Genomic DNA, 17,813 nt, shown 5'->3' with positions numbered 1-17,813 from the left:
GACACCAAGTTTTCACATTCATCTGCACTGAACATGGTGAACCCACTTCTTGGAGATCTGGATCTTCCAGCAGCCAGAGAATTTGATCTTGGCCCTGCATAGCATGTTGATCACATATTCCTTGTTTTGCAGTTTGGTGTGAATGGATATGACCTGTACCATGTGAGCCCTTGCCATTGTGCCCTAGGGCTTCCCAAAGGCACCCTGCATGCCTGTCTGCAGCCTCTCCTCGGACAGTACAAGGTCAGACACAGACATTCATCAGGAAGCAGTGTTTCTGAGGTCCCTGTATAAGTAACAGGCTGCATATGCCACTGAGGAAGTGCCATCGGCAGCCATTGTGTGTGGGCACCCACAAGCAAAGGAGCCAGCCAGCTCATTGACTGCAGGCTCTGCTGTTCATAAACTTACTAGTCTTCACTATTTCTGTGGATGAATCCACTGACATCCTGGCTCCACGGCGCATCCTCTCTGCTCTGAGATGCCTGTGACAGGTGGGAGCATGCATAGTTCCTTCTCTTCCTGTCTCTCCCAGGACCGAGGGAGGAGCCCAGGTAAAGGAAGCTGAGCCCCAGTTGGAATCAGTCAACAGAGCTCAGTTCCCTTCCTGGAGATCTGCTTTCGTGTATCAGCTACAGGGACCCATGTTGGATAATGGCAATGGTATTCTCGGAAAGAACACAGCCAGGCTTTCTGGAGAGGCACCAGGAAGCCGAGTACAAAAACAAGAAAACACCCCAAATGGCCGTTTCAGCTGGCATCTCCGGAAGAGCAGAGGCAGCGCTGTTCCTTTGTTTTTACATTTCTTCTGAAGGCACTGACTGCAGGAAGGACTTTTACCAGAGGCCACCCCAGATGGCAGAAAAATCCTGCTCTACACTGTCAGCAGGAGGGAGGGAGGGCAGGGAGGGGCAGTGAGCCCGCTAGGCTGACGGAGGCCACCTCAGGGCTCCTGGGAGCTTCATCTTCTCACCAGCCTTCTTCCTAGAGGTTGATTGATTTAAAATTTCCTGGAGATTTTTAGTGAGCAGGAGTCTTGTTTTCATTTTCCCTTCCCTAGAGTCAATGAGACAAGCACCATGCATCTGAGAAAGGCTTGCTCTGTGTCCGTAGTAATTTTGTGTTTCGTCTCTAGGTCTTGGGTGACTTTCTGCTTTTTGTACCTCATCGGGCAGCTCAGGAGCTGAGAAGCAAACTATGGAACATGGTGCATCCAAACACGTGTTCACTGTACTCCCCAAAGCCTCAGTCCTGAGCCAGAGCTGTTTCTCTCCTGGGAACAGACAAGGAAAATGAAAGATTGTGGGAAACCTTATTTTTTTTCTCTATTCTTTTATTTAATAAGTATGGAAACCTTGAAAGATTCAGGCTGCACACTCTAAGTTCAGGGATGATGAGATAGAGCCTCCAACCTTACAAAACCTCTGAGTAAAATGGATAGGGTGGTGCACACCTGTCATCCCAGCACTCTGGCTGAGGCAGGAAGATCTCACACTGGAGTGCAAGGGGTGTGGCCAAGGAGGGGTATGTGAAGAAGTCACAGATGTCCTCCCAGAGGAGGTATAGAAAGGGACCGTTTCCCTACTTACTCATGAGTGCTTGAAAAAGATGCGGTGTGATTGCATTCAGGCAGCTTTCATTACAAACGTACATAGATGATTCCAGATGTGGCAAACACCAACAATGAATACAAACATTACATGATGCAAACATGAACTAAAAAAAAAAAATACAATAGTGACAGTAGGAAAGGAGGCCTAGAGGTGGAGGGAGGGTGGTGGGTGAGCAGGGCGAGGGGAGTGAAAAGAATTAAGATATGGTAAGCACTTGCCCCACTCCCTAAGATGAACGTAAACTTCACGTACAAATGAGTACTAATAAAATAGAATAAGTATACAGACTTACACATATTTTTAGACATACTGTCAAACTAAACCATTTCTTGGGCTATGAAACATAAAAGAAACAAGATGATTATCATTGTATTTTTTTGTTATACTGGGGATTAAACTCAGGGCCTTTGCACTAAGCTATGTGGCAGCCTTTAAAAATCTTTTTTTTATTTTTTTATTTTTTTATTTTTTTTTTAAATTTTAAGACACATTCTTGCTGAGTCACTAAATTGTTAGGCTGAGCTTAAACTTGTGATTGTCCTATCTCAGCCTCCCAGAGTGCTGGTATTAATGATGTGCCACTACATCCAGTTTATGCAGATGTTTGAAGGAAGCACTTTTTATATTGGCAAGAGAGAAACTGGAAAATAAGAATGTTTCCTAGTATATAATCATACATTCATCTTATGGGATTTTTTAAAAGCTATGTAAAAGAAAGTAAGAATGAGGGCAGTTCTAAACGATGACATGCAGGATGTCTGTGAGCTGTTGCTGATGAGTATGCAGTATGCTGCTATTTTAAAAATAAAACTGATTTTAAAAATCACTTCAAAAATGTAGGATGTATACAAATATGTAGGCCAATAGAGATCCCTGAGAGAACGCACACAGGCTTGTGCTGGGTATTTTCTGTTTGCCTCCCAAATCCACTCCTTCCCCTCCCCTGTCCTCTCCTCCAAGCAGCAGAGTGGCCTCTGGCCTGTGTCCGGTGTCCCCTTTGACTTCCGGTGTGTTTGGCAATAGAAAGAGGAGCCAGCGATGCGCGGGTGAAGGAGTGTGAACTCCGGGTGCTCCTCGCCGCCTTGCCTGCCAGCGGTGGTGGCTGCAGAGGGGCAGCTCCTGGGAGGCGCCTCCACAGGGTCACTCTCCCCCTTTCCAGCCTTTGTCTCTGCCTCTTTAAGATTAGAGGCCTATTTGCTGTGGCTTCACTACCTTTTGCTAGTTTTTCTCCTCCTGCTCATACCTCGAGGAGTGGCTGTTTATTGAAATCTCCTGGAGTGCTTGGTATGAACACACCTCGGTTTCTTGTGAGGCCTCTGCCTGACGTAATTGCTGAGGTGGAGGAGGGACCGTTGGAGAGAGAGAAGAAAGTGATGGGGAGCTCAATGAAAAAGAAAGCCATGCCCCATGAGTTCTCCCTGTGCTTTCTTCTTTTTGCCCATGTGTCTTCTGCAAGCTGAGCCCAGAAAAGGAAGCTGCCATGAGCCTTTCTTCCTCGTCTCCTTCATTGAGCAGAGAAAAAGAGGCAAGGCCACTCCGAGTCAATGTGGGCCAGGGCAGGCTAGGGAAGGGACAGCCCTGGAGATGAGGGCACCTTTTGTATGCTTCAGACACAGCTGGACTTCTTTATTCTACATGGTCAGCACTCCTCTCTCTGTGGCTCGTCTACTTAGGCCTTCAAAGCATCACAGTTGATATATTTCCTACCCCGGAGATTCCTGCCAGACTGTCAACTCCATTCTCTCCCTTGCTTCCCCTTTCCAAGAATCTCCCTTGTCGGTGTTTTTAACTGCAAGCCATTACTTGCTGCTGCAGGCTGAGATGGATGTTCTCTAAGGACAGGTACTGAGTCTAATCTCACCCCTAATTCTAGCTCTAGCCAGGGCCTAGAACTCAGCATGTGCTGGAAGGATGTGTGAATAGATGGGTGGATGGATGAACTGAAATGAAATGAAATAGTCTCTAACCTGAACCAGTCAACCTCGTCATCTTATGTATGAAGACTTCTGAAAATAGAAAGAAGTTACTTTCTGGTGGCTCCAACCGAATCTGGAGTTCCTACACCAAAGCCTGCTTTGAGGGCATGGATGGCTCTTAGTCTGCAGCCTCTCATTCTCTTCTGGCTCATTGCTCAGCCTCTGAGTATCCTGGCTGGAGGGCTACGTGCCTCTCTTGCTGTGCTGAGCTCTCCACTGCTCTCACTTGACCCAGGTTTGTAACTTGGTGCCTGATAATCTGCACCAGAATGGCCACTTGTCACAGAGCCTACAGGGAGAATCAGTGGGGCTACACCTCCCTGAACTCAGATACGTTATACTTTCCAGAAACCTAGAGCGAAGTTGACAGCCCTGTTTTATTTCAGGAGGGAGAATGGCTGTGCACTCTGCATGAATAACCAGAGCAGAAATGCTTATTCATCTTATTCTGGCTTCTAGAAAATTTACATTCCTTCTAACCCCAGGCCTGTTGCAAACATCTCTCTACAGATATGATGATCCTCGTGATTTATGGCCACAAACTGACTCTCATCCAAAAGGATTATGAGGCTCTCTGGGCCCCAAAAGTAAGTTTGTGGTGCAGACACACGTACACAGGCATGCGTTTCCTCTCCCTTTTTCTCTTTCATTTGTGTCTCAACCTATAGATTTCTTGTGGCCGATTATGCCAGGTGACATTTGGATTCATTTCAATTAGAAGGAAAATTTATCTCCAGTATTTTGTCCCTGTGGCTGAGTCATTCTGGGAGCTCCTTTGGCAACATGTGCTTAGTTGTCAAATATGGGGAGTGCATCGCAGTTCTGCCTTCTCTTGCAGCCAGCCCGACCCCTGCTCTGCCCTTTCCTTATGCCAGGAGGCTTGCTCCAAACCACAGATCTCACTGTGTTTCTCTCTTTAACACATTTCCATGGGGCCAGCTTCCACTATTGCTGGGATGAAATTGGAGATCTGGAATATGTCATTCAGATTCCTACCAACTACGCCAGGCTCAGCGCTCTTTCTCCCACATGCCAAAGTGACCTGTGACAGTGATTTGAGGCTCCCCAACTCTTCCCTGAATGCCCCATGTCTTTCACTTCATCCCCTTTACACATATTCTTATTCCTAGAATGCCATTCCCAGGGTTTTCCATCTAGACATCCTTAAGAAATTGGTTGAACTCTGTCAAATGATACATTTTAAAAAATGGTTCTCTCAGCATTTTCTATTTGTTGATGGTCCTTTACATGTCTTTGCCAATAATTAAATCATCATATGACTTTTACATAAAAATCTACATTCTCAGTGCCCGGGTTTTTGCAAAGTAACACTCAGCAGGAGCTGGGTAGCAAATTTGTACTTTGAAACTGAACTACAGACACATTGATTTAACTTCATTTCCTCTCAACCTGCATAAATGTTTTACAGTTTGTGATTCCCATCTTCTGCAGGCTTCACAGTTGGTTCCACCATCGTCTCCTCTAAAAAGCCTTTTCAGACTCCACCAATTTGAATATTCTCTTTCCTTTGTGCTCTCCTACCACTGCATATACTGCATCTTGGTACTTTTAATGTTGTATTGCACATATACTGTTTAGTCATCCTTCATGGAGCACATGGGCTACTGATGAATTGTATCTGTGTTCATTGATAAGAATATAAAAGTGAAGTCATTCTTAATCTCAGAAAAATTTCTAAACTAGGGGAGAAAGTAGCACACCAACAGATAACCAACAATGCAGCATAAGTGATTCATTAACATAACCTGCTTACAGCATTATGGAGGAACAGATAGGCATGCTTCAATCCTCGAATGTAGGGGCTGGGGATTTAGCTCAGCAGCATAAGTGCCTGCCTTGCAGGCAGGCAGTCGTGAGTTCGATCCCTGGTACCGATAAAAACGAAAAAGACCAAAAAAAAAAAAAAAAAAAAAAAAAAAAAAAATCCTTGAATGTAATTCTTGAATGAGCTTTGAGATTGAGAAATTCTTCTGTATTAGTGCCATATTGCTGCAGTAACGAATTATCACACACTTGGTAGTTTAAAACAGCAACAAAATCTTACAGTTCTGTAGCTCAGAGTTTGAACTTGGTTGGATCTTACGAGGCAAAGATCAAGGTATAGTCAGGATGCATCTTTTCTGAAAGTTCTAGGACAGAATGATTTCCTCATCTGTTCCTGCGCTGAGAGGATATTCTATGATTCCTGCTCTCATTTCTCCATCTTTATAGCTAGTAGCACTGGGCCAAGTTCTTTTCATGTTTCCCTCTCTTTGTTTCCCTTGACTCCTTCTTTATTTTTAAGGACCCTTAAGATTAAATAGGCCCTCTCAGATCATCCAGAATAATTTCCCTGTCTCAAGGTTAGCTGACTAACCATCTCAACTGTATGTGTAATCTAATGCCTCTTTGCTATGCAACATAACTTAATTACAAATTCTGAGAATTTGAATATGTGTGTCTTGGGGTCAGGGTGTCATATTACCCCGTTATACAGCGATGTAATGGGTGATAACAAAACAACAGTAACAGCAGTGACAACCGCAATCTCATTAGCTTAACAAAGGTTTGTATCTTGGGTATACAGAAGAGTGTTATGGCCTAAATGATGCCCCAGAAAAGCTCTCTTCTTTGCAGTATCTCAGGGACCAGGGTGCTTCTATCTTATGATTCTGGTGCCATTTCAACATATGGCTTCTGGGTCCTTGCAGTGAGGGAATACTCAGTGCTTTCATTCTAGGTCACTGGGAAGAGAACCAAGCATGTGCTTATTACCCATTGGCCAGAGCTAATCACAGAGGCTGTTTAATTGCGAGAGGTGCTGGGAAATACAGTCTTCTTACATGCCCCAAAATAGAAAAATGAAACAGGTTTGAAAATCACATAGCATTGGTTTTGTTACAGCTTCTCAGAGGAGATGATAATCAAACTGAAACTTGAAGATTAATTTGGAAAAGGTTATGAGGTAGGGAAGGATTTCAGGTGACAAGAGGAAAGGTGTTACAAAATACTACAACTTTTCAGGAGCCTACACACAGTTGAAGAAGCTGGCTTTGAAATGTCAAGCAGGAAGTGTGGACAGAGGAGATGGAGGATGTGAAGAGAAGCGAGCCTGGAAGAGCCTGCCTGATATGCCGGAGGAAGAGAACTACATTCTGAAGTTGATGTGCCATTGATTTCATGGTCAGATCTACAGAGCAAGATCAGTGAGAATGGGGATGTGTGTGTGTGTGTGTGTGTGTGTGTGTGTGTGTGTGTTTCTCCACTATACTTTTTCTGATACTTAGGAAAATGTCTGTCACACAGCATACTAAAATATACCAAGAAGTTTGTATTACTTTATGAATCACATGAATAATGAAATAGAGGCAGAGAGAGGCTAGAGGCTATAGTCTCATTTGGAAAATCATTGTTGATTTAAGCAAAAGATGATGAGGAATAGAACCATGCTAGAGACAGACAGAAGACTGGCTAGATGCTTGCTATGACCAGCTTTCTTTGTTGGTCAAAAGCAAACTTACTTTCAATTTCTTTGCAGTGACTCTTGTTAATCCAACCCTATTCCCTTTGGCATGAAAAAAAGTGAATATAGTCATCAACACCTTTAAACACAGAGGGTGGTGCCTTTCTCATTTACCAATTAGAAAACAGAGTTATCTGCTGGGCACTGTGATAAAATTACACTGTGATTCCTGGTTCTCTAAAGCGGAAGAGGGAACACAATTCCTCCCTGAGAACTCTTTGGTTTGGCAGTAGGGATTGTTTGAGCTGTGATAAAGGCTAATATTTGTCTAGCCAGCTTCCCAAATCTGACTTGCTACTTGGAATCTGCTCAGTGATAATCAACATTAGTTACCTGACTGCAGTGCTTGTTATCACCGAGGCTAGTATCAAACACCAATATGTCATTCCTCTAGGACTGGCTTGTTGAATCACGTAGTCAGGGATTTCCAGTTTAACTCATTCTAGTTTGTAGAAAGATAATGCACAAAATAATAAAATCCAGGGGTTGATTGAGGGTTCAGTGATCAGGAAATTGCCCCAAATACACCAAATACTCCAGAGAGAATTAGTGACTTACCTTGGTCAGTTGGTTGGTTAATTGAAGAGCCATAGCTACAATTGTCATATGGCTAGAGTTACTATTTATTGAGTAATGACAAGTGGCAAGCAATGGGTGGGTTGCATGTATTACTTTAATTCTTGTGATCCTACATATTGGTGATTCTGACGCTCAATCTGTCTGATATAGACAACAAAGGTTCAGAAAAAATGAAATAACTATTCCACACTTACATGTAAGAAACAGGAAGAGAAATTCATGTGTGTGTTTTGTATCGATTAGAATGCCTTTCATTGTAAATGATAGGATATCTACCTTCAAATAGCTTAGTTTACTAAGAAAATATGTTGCTGCTATATAGCTTCAAGAAGGCTGGCTTCAAGTTTTGAACCAATGGTTGATATGATTACACTAGACTCTGGCTTCTCTCTCTTTCTCAGCATTTTCTCTTAACATTAGTTGCCCTCAAAGACTTTTCATTATAGTTGCTGGCAGCAACTTACAGAGTTTTAGACTTTGGGACTTCAACTTTACTTTGCCTATGGCTCATAGGTCCCAGGTAGCCTGACTTATTTTTGTGCCTACAGCTGAGCCAATCACTGAACCAGAGGGCTGGACTATGCAGATTTTATTCAAGTAGTCCATGTACACTCCTGGATTCAGAACTGATACCATCTATACCCACGTGACTTACTGTACATTCACCAGACATTACTACCAGGCTATCTTCATTGTCATAACTTTAGTCTTCTGTCTTCATCAGTGTAATGTTACTTTTTCAGGAGATTTTTGCCCAGAAAGATAAAAATTGCTGAGTACTTCTTGTTCATTTCTGGAATTTCCTCCCTAGAGCCCATTTAGATAGACATCAAACTATGAATTTTCAGTAAATAACATCAAATGGCTGCCTATTCTCTAGGACTCTTTGAAACCCTTCCTTGAAACCGTAGATTGTACACTCCTCTTAACAGTGATATCATGACCCCATCCTATCCTGAAGAAACTCTTCCCATTGAAAGCTCATCTTAGACCAGACTCTCAAATCTTTTTTCTCTTTTTTTAGTAGAATATTTTTGCAATAAATATAAATCACTCACCTTGGGGAACAGCTCCATATACTAGCTCATCTTGACTCTCTTTACTTTCTCTTCCCTTCCCTACCCTCCTGTTTTCCTTCATCTCCAGATTCCCTTCCAATCTCCACAAAATCTGTCTCTCTACTTCTTTTACCATCTGTCTTTTACTTTGCTTTTAAAATTATTTATACTTTGAGTTTCTCACATAAAAGAAGGCATGAGATATTTAACTATCCATGCCTGATTTATTTCATTTAGCGTTATGGTTTCAAGGTTCATCCATTTCTTACAAATAATTCAAATTTATCCTTTCCTTTGGCTTCATTTCCTTTATCCATTTATTTGATGATGGGCATACAGGCTGCTTCCAAGACTTAGGTATTATAAATTATGCTGTTATAAACATGAATGTGCATACATTCCTGTAATATGATGTCATTAACTCTTTCAGGAAGATACCCAGAACAAGCATAACTGGGTCAAATGCAATTTCTGTTTTTAGTTTTCTATGGAATCTGCATACTGATTTTCATAGTTTACATTCCCACTAGGAATGTAGAAGGGTCTCGTGTTCCTCGTAAGCTTGTTAGAATTTGTCACATTTTCATTCCTCAATGATAGCTATTCTTTCTAGAGTAAGATGAAGTCTCAGTATTATTTTGATTTGCATTTTTCTAATATTCAGAGTTGCCAGATATTTCTTCATGTACTAACTGGCCATTTGTATTTATGTTTTGTAGAAGTTTTTATTCATTTTGATTGCCATTCTTTGATTGGGTTTTTACTGGTGGGGAGGGTTTAAGTTTTTGGAGTTCTTTATGTATTCTAGGTATTAGTCCTTTCTCTGAGGAGTAGCCGGCAAAATTTTTTCCCATTCTGTAGGTTATGTCTTTAGTCTGGTTCTTGTTTCCTTCACTGTGTGGAAGCTTTTTAAATTGCTATGGTCCCAGTTGTTGATCACTGCTGTTATTTCTTGTGCAATTGAAAGTTCTCTTCAGAAAGTCCTTGCTTATGACTTTGTCTTTAAGAGTTTTACCTATTTTATCTTCAATAGATACAGTGTTTCTGTTTGAATTGTTAGTTCTTTGATTCAGTTTGATTTGATTTTAGTACAGGCTGAAAGAGATTTATGTCTAGATTCATTCTTTTGCGTATGAATAATCAGCTTTCCCAATACCGTTGACTAAACAGACTATATTTTCCCCAGCATATGTTTTTGTTCTATTTATCCAAAATCAGATGGTTAAAGGTGCTTGCGTCCTTTATACTGTTCCAGTGATCCACACGTCTGTTTTTGTGCTACTATCTCACTGTTGCTTAGTATCATAACTTGAAATATGGGATTGTGGTGCCTCCTGCTTTGCTCTTATTGCCCAGAATTGCTTCCGGTACTCTGGGTCCCTTTTGGTTCCCTATGAATTTAAGGATTGTTCTTTTTTTTGCCTGGTTCTTTGAAAAATGCTGCTGGTATTTTGACTGATATTGCAAATCTACAGATCATTTTTGGTAATATGGTCATTTTGATGATATTAACTCTGCCTATTCAGGAACAGGGATTTTCTTTTCATTTTCTGATATCCTCTTCAACCTCTTTTTCCAGAGTACTATAGTTTCTATTAGAGAGATCGTTTATTTTCTAGGTATTTTTGGAAGCTATTGTTTTCTTGATTTCTTTCTTGGTAGGTTCATTGTTGGTGTACAGGAATGTTATTGGTTTTTATGTATTGTTTTTATATCCTAGAATTTTGGTAAATTTTTTAAATTAGTCCTAGGAATCTGTTGGAATTTTTTTTTTTGGGGGGGGGGAGTCTTCTGTATAAAGGATCATGTCATTTGTGAAAATGGATAGTTTGACTTTTTCTTTTCTTATACATACTTCTTTTACTTCTTTCTCTTGCCTGATTGCCCTGACTAACCTTTCAAGTACTGTACTGAATAGGATTTGTGAGAGTCCTAAACTTTTTTTTTTTTTAATTTAAGGAGAAGAAGGAAAAAAAAAACAGAAAAAGGGTACAAGTAATACAAAATTTAAAAAATAAACAGTAAGAAATCTCTAGTTAATAGATTACATATTCTCATCTTAGAAATAGTTGTTCAAGTTACAAATTTGAAGCATATAAAGTGGACTTTCAAACAGTGAGAGTGCAAACAGTTTTGTTCAATAATCCAAAAAACACTCAGTAATACAGTTATCTATCTTACGCACTTAAAAACATATATGCAGTTATAACCTTTAGAGCACTTTCTTTTCTTTTGAGAGTCCTAAACTCTTAATCTAAAATCTTAATATTGTTCTATCATTTCACTAAAACTTGATCATTGTAGAATTCTCTTTTCCTTGAAAGAATATACTCAGCTTTGTCTCATCAACCAATTATTTTGATGATTTTTTTTTAAAAAAAATTAATAGTTGAAGCTTATTCTAATTCAAAACACCATACTAAGAAAATTCAGGTAGAGTCCAGGCAGGAGAAGGCCGTAGGCAATTGGAACAAACTGCAAAGTACACCAGCTGTGTGAGTAGGGCCCAAGCTTTTCCATCTTCTTGGGGTAAATACTTAGGCAAAGAGTCCTCAGAGGTCTTTGTTAGCATTTGTTTTAGGCAAGGGAACATTTTAGAAGCTAGGTGAACACTGAAGCAACGGAGGGCAACAAGAGCTCAGCTGGGAAGATGTAAATGCACAGTCATCCCCTTGGAAAATCTCCGCCGCAACAAGGTTGTGAGCATCAGGGAGAGGCTCAGTGAATTAGGGATTATTCAGTGCAAGTCTAGGAAGAGCACTGGTCCCGGAAGTAGAGATGGATGCTGGTTCTGGTACCAGTTGCCATCACTTAATAGTCACGTGGTCCCAGGGAGTCACAATATGTTCTTTGAGCCTCAGTTTCTTTATAGGTAGCTGGCAAAGAGCAGCCCACACTATTTTGGAAGTTTAAAACAAATAATAACTACGAAAAATTTGAAGACATATATTCCTTACACATGTGAGAAATTATTAATTTTGATACCTGTCCCAAATTCTTTCTGCGTTCATTTTATCATTCATTTGCCTAAATTCCCAAAGATTTATAGTACAGGTTGCTGGGACTCAGAAAAGCAATTTTCCCAAACCATATCTATAATATTGGCCACAGTGACATAGTTCTCTTGACACTACTCCATTTTTCTCATTTGTAGGTGGCCTAATCCTCCCACTTTAATTCTTACTGCTGTCAGTGAAAAGAGCATAGTCCCTAGAGTCACAGAGTTAGGGTCTAAGATTTCAGGAATGACATTGACTGTGTGCCTGGTTTTGGTCAAGACACTTAGACCATTGGTGTCTTCATTTAACTATCTTCAAATGACAGGTAATTCATGCAACTATTGTCAGAATTGAAAAATTACATCTATATATTTATATATATGTATATACAGACATACATGAGTTTATTAGTTCTAGGAGTCTTTTTACAAGTTTTTTTATATAAAAGATCATGCCATCTGTAACAAAGGATACTTTGACTTTTTTCTTATTTATATTCTTTTTATTTCTTTCTCTTGCCTAATTTCTCTGGCTAAACTTTTGAGAACTATATTGAACAAAGAGTTGTGAGAGTTCCAAAGTATTATAAACAAGCTAATTTTGTCCTCTGAATTTACTAAAAGTTTGGTCTTTAGAGAATCTATCTATCACATGCAGCTCACTTGAATCCAGTTTTTTATATCACCTTCTGTGTGATGTTTGAATGACAAAATTACTCTTTGCATTATTAGGTCACTTTAACACACCAGAGATTTTGAAGGAAGAGAACACACAAAGATGCATATTACTGTGCAGCTAACTGATGAAAGCAATAAGGAATTTTGTAATTCTGGGGATAAAATATCTGATGACTGTTGCATGGAAAATTACTATTGACTGTCCCTTATAATTGTAGATGTTCCCAGACATGACATTTCCTAATATTATGGAATTCTCACAGTTTTTGCACGTTTGTATCTTACAATATGCTTTATGCATCACAGTAGCTCAGGATGAGATGTGTTTTCTTTCTCTCATGCAAGAACTCTGGTAAATGCCTTCTCTCATGACTATCGATCTTACATTCTCTCAACAGACTGCCCCAGAGTGCATTTAATACTTTTGGTGTTAAAAACAGTGTAGCTCTACTTGCACAATTAGCACACAGTGTGGTTTTGTTTGTAAGGCTATTGGTTGTATGAATTATTGAAATTAACATGCTAGGCTAGATTTTGTGATGGAACAAAGTAAAAATGGTATTGGTCATGAGAATTTAAGAATTGAGCAGAACTTCATTGCATGAGAACAATGTCATTCCCTCTGCCTGGGATCAAAGAGGATCAGGCACACAGAGTCCTGGGGATTCTACTCATCCAGGATCAATTTAGCGTGGACGATGCACAGCGAAAGACACGGTGGTGCCATTGTGGTGACAGGATGTGGTGGCTGAAGGGTGACAATAAATACGAATGGATGAAAACAGCATGATACCGAAAGAATCAGATGAAGAACAAAGCCATGATCATGAGAGATATGAGGATAGGGAGTAGCGACTAGAGAGAATTTATTTTTATTTGTTGTATTCTTCCATATATTTGAATTAATTCATTTGAAAAAACTTAGAATATAGGTCTCACAATTTCAGAAGCCAAAGCAGCAACTGAATGTAACTCCATGTGTGAATTGTTCATGTAGTCATCTCTATTCTTTGGGCTACAAGAGAGTTAAGAATTTACTATTTATTTATTTTTGAGACTAGTCTGACAGACTTTGTTAAGTATATTACTAAAGCACCAGACATGTTTGTGAAGCTCAATTAACAAAAAAAGAGTATCTCAGAGGACGTGTTTAATACTAAGATGGCATTTCGTTTTAACTGCTCAGGTTTGAGTTGGTTAGTTTTCTTTTCTTTTTCAGAAAATCATTCAAAACTATCTGTTATATTTTGGAAATATTTGAATCCCTATGAAACCATTTAGAAACTTGGTTAATAATAGTAGCTACCATATCTTGACCATTTTTTATGTGCCAAGTGGATGCTATATATTTTGTATCTATTTTCTCTGATCGCCACAACTGTCTCACTCCAGAATCAGTATCTCTTAACTTCTCCATCAGACCTTTTTCTTTTCTTTTTCTTTTTGAGACAGGGTGTCGCTATGTAGTTCTGGCTGGCCTCAAACTCATGGCTCATGGTAATCCTCCTGCCTCAGCCTCCGGAGTGATAGGTTAAGGCTGTGCACCACCACACCTGGCTACTCCTTGCTTTTATGAGACGTTTTCAGCAAGACTTCCTAAGAACCTTATTCTAGCTCAGTAATTTTCTCTTCAGCTCTTCAACCTTTTATCCATATATTGAATGTTTTATTTCATTGACTGTATTTTTAATTTGTAAATATTCAACTTAACTCTTTTGTAACTGCCTGAATAATTTTAGTAGTTGCTTCTCATTTCCCTATTCTTTAAATACTTTTCTTTTTTCTTCTGAAAAGAGTTCTTTAAAGTCTTTTCTCTTTTTCTTATCAGTTTAATTGTGTGAACATAATAGAACATTTATAATAGTTAAATATTTTATTTTTGTAGGTATGTCCCAGACTTTCCTAAAATAGATAGAGAATACTTATGTATTGCTTGTTTTATATGAAAAGAATTGTTATAACCATGTCACATTTAGCATATTTATAATTTATGATAACTCTGCAATTTGGAAATTATGCACATTATTTCTATTTTCTAATGGGTGCTCACCAAATTTGAACATTCATATTTAACTTTTCAAGTTATAAAGTTAATCAATATCTTTAGAGTTCTTCCAAACAACACAAAACCTTCAACCTCTGTAATTATAATTCCTGTCACTTTGATTTCTGTATCTTTACTGCTGCTTATTTTAATTCTCTTCTGCTTTCATTTTAGCCCTCTAAGATATTATTTGACTTTTTACAATCTCAGTTTGAATTTTTATTTCTTCTTTAATCTCAGAGCTTTCATCTGGTAATAGTTTCTTTGTCTAACAACAATAAAACTTGCAGTTAGCACATAGAACCTTGATTAAACACCAGGCACCGGTCTAAGGGCTTTAAGCCATTTAATTCTTGTAACATATCTATGAACTACACCTAATTATTATTTCCATTTTTTAAGAAGGAAATTTTGGGCACAGCAAATTTAAATAATCTGTTTACGTCACAGGCTGAAGAGCATCTTCAGAATCACCTTTAATGAGAATTTGCTACTAATAAGCTACCTGCATCTTTGTCTGGAAAAGTGTTGTTTTGCCTCTAGTTTCCGAAGATGCACTGATTCCTCTCTCTGGTCTTCAGATGCCGCTCCTAGGCAGTAATCAATCAGGGAGCTGTCGCTTCTCTGTGGCTGCTTTTCAGCTCTCCTGTGTTTACACAAAGTTCTGTTGTCACTACATTACGTTCAAATGTGGATAGCTTTTTATTTTCCTGATTAGAACTGTTTGGCTGCCTGGAACTTACAAATCTTTAAGGGACTTGTTTTTTACCAGTTTACCAGTAAAATACCTCTTATTATCTCTTCTAACGATCTCTTTGCCATTTTCTATTTCACCCTAAAGAACATCAATTAGATATATGCTTGATTTTTTCGCTCTTTTATATAACTTAAACGCATTATTTACTTTTATCTTAATATAATTCTTCTGGGTTCTAGTTTGAATAATTTTTTTCAGCTTTACCTTCTAGTTCACTAATTCTACTTTTCAACTGTTTATGAACTCCTAACTCCCATTGAATTTTGAATTTAATTATTTTTAGTGGTGTCATATTTATTACTTATAAAAATGCTGTATAATTTATGTGTCACATATATAGTACACACAACAAAATATTACTGTAAAAATGATTTAACTTTTTACACATTACATAATATACATTATTAAAATTATATATCATTTGTGCATACAGATAATCTTTTTCTTTTTTCCTTTTCTCCTTCCCTCTATTCCAGTTGTTCTTCCCTTTCGAGCACTTTCTCTATTGCTTTTTAAAATAAAAAAATTTAAAAATTGTAATCTAATATAAAAGCTATGTATTACAGTATGGCATATTATTATATTTTTCACTTCTAGAAATTCTGATAACTCATTTAAAAAGGTCTTATTTTATGTATTTAATGAAATATTTTTTGACACAGGGTCTCTCAATGTGTTGACTAGGCTGGCCTTTTTGGGGGGTCTTGGATGAGACAGGATTTTGCTATGTAGTCTAGGCTGGCCTTAAACTCATTATTTAGTCCAGGTTTACTGGAACTCACAGCAGTCCTCCTGCTTCAGCCTTTGAGTGCTGAGATTACAGGCATGTGCTGCCATGGCCGGCTTGATTATTGATCTTGAACTCCGGGGCTCAAGTAATTCTCCCATCTAAACCTCCTGAGTACTAGAGCTACAAGTGTGTTGCTATGCACCTGGCTTGCTTTAGGGTTAAGGATTATAATCTTCTAGTCTCTTTTTGATTTCTAAGACTAATTGAATATATTTATTTTATATTTTTTGTTTGCTATTTCTGATACTCAGGTATGTTTCTACAAATGGTTCTTGTTTCTTTCCTAATAATTTGAGTATTATTTCACTTAATGTACTTATTTTCCTTTGGAACTTTGTAGAAATCCTTCAAGATTGGAATTCATGTGAATTCCTGCAGAAAGTGTTCATGTTTGCTTCTGTCACGTCTGATGGCTCCGCAAGTTTTTAAAGTAAATTATAAGGTGGATTCTTTAAAATAAATCCTCACTTGTGATGGAGACTCCTAGGTGAGTACACACTTAGGTAGTTGGCCCATAGGATGGTGGTTGTTGGCTGTGAATTCCATTTTTTCTCCAGTGCTTAGTATGCCACTGGGGCCTTTCACATATTAAGCAAGCACTTTGCCTTGGGGGGGATCCCCAGGCTGATGGTTATGAATTCTTTCTTTTTAAAGTTTTAACTTTTTTAGTTGCTTGATTCCATTCATTGTGGGGAGTTGGTGCCTATACACAACATATCTCAATTCTTTTTCCTGTTCTCTTCCATCTTCCTTTTGTGCCAGCATCAGATTTATTTATCTGTAAATTCTTATAAAGTTAATTATCATGTATGTGGATTAACCGCCAGACTGGAAGGCCAAAAAACATATGAAACACATAAGATATTTATACTAAATTAAGTTACACTTTTAGATATATTCTCTATGATGGATCCTACACAATCTTAAATACTTCATGGTTTCTCGTTATATGAGAAATTCAATATATAAATAAAGTACAAAATAAAAGACAGACACCAGGAAAAAAAGGGAGAAAGGGAGACAGAGCGAGACACAGAGAAAGACAAAGAGAGACAAAGAAATAAACACAGAGAGAAACTATGAATTCTTAAGGAAAAACCCCCAACCCCTTCACTCTGTGCCAATGTTTGAGGTGTGCAGTCTTCCTTACAATCTTCTCTCAAGTCGTGGAGGTCAGGTGCCCACTTTTGCAGTGAGGGTGCTGACCATGAAAGCCAGCTTTGTGAATACCTATCAGGCTCTAAAGAACTCCAGGCTTCCCCTGTCACTCACATCACAAGGTAGCAAAATGAGGCATGTATTCATCAGACTTTATAAATGCCACTAAGGTAAAAGGTGCCTTCTGTATTCCAGAAGTCTGAGTTTCTACCTTTGTCAGTTCTTTGAATGCATATTCTTTAATTTCTTACCAGCTCCTATTGGAAGTGCTAGCCAGAGCAATTAAGCAAGAAAAAGAAATAATAAGCATCCAAACTGGAAAGGAAGAAGTAAAATTATCACCCTTATAAAGGAAATCCAGGCCTAAATAAATAAATAAAGAGTCCTAAAGGACTAAAATAATATAAAATGAAGAAACAATTGATACGTGAAATAATGTGGATGAATGTCCAGAGAATGAGACAGTGCAGAAGCCATTCTGAAAACATTATATCCTGCTTGGTTCTACTTACATAGTTTTCTTGAAATGAAAACTTAGAGAAATAGAGATAAGATAACTAGTTGGAGGCAGTAAAGAAAGAGATGTGGATAAGAAAGAATAGATATGGTTACAAAAAAATGAAGGAAGCTGTCACGGGT

At 38.6% G+C, this 17,813-nt stretch overlaps 1 pseudogene; it reads right to left on the bottom strand.

Moving 5' to 3' along the window:
• Positions 1-269: 269 nt before the first annotated feature.
• On the bottom strand, positions 270-389 carry LOC111755210 (small nucleolar RNA SNORA70; annotated as a pseudogene).
• Between the last annotated feature and the right edge of the window lie 17,424 nt (positions 390-17,813).

This window comes from Cavia porcellus, unplaced genomic scaffold, assembly GCF_034190915.1.
Source record: "Cavia porcellus strain 051 isolate PalLab524CR breed Dunkin Hartley unplaced genomic scaffold, mCavPor4.1 scaffold_1, whole genome shotgun sequence".
Lineage (NCBI taxonomy): Eukaryota > Metazoa > Chordata > Mammalia > Rodentia > Caviidae > Cavia > Cavia porcellus.
The sequence above is the reverse complement of the archived record's forward strand: the minus strand, read 5'-3'. Positions and strand labels throughout refer to the sequence as shown.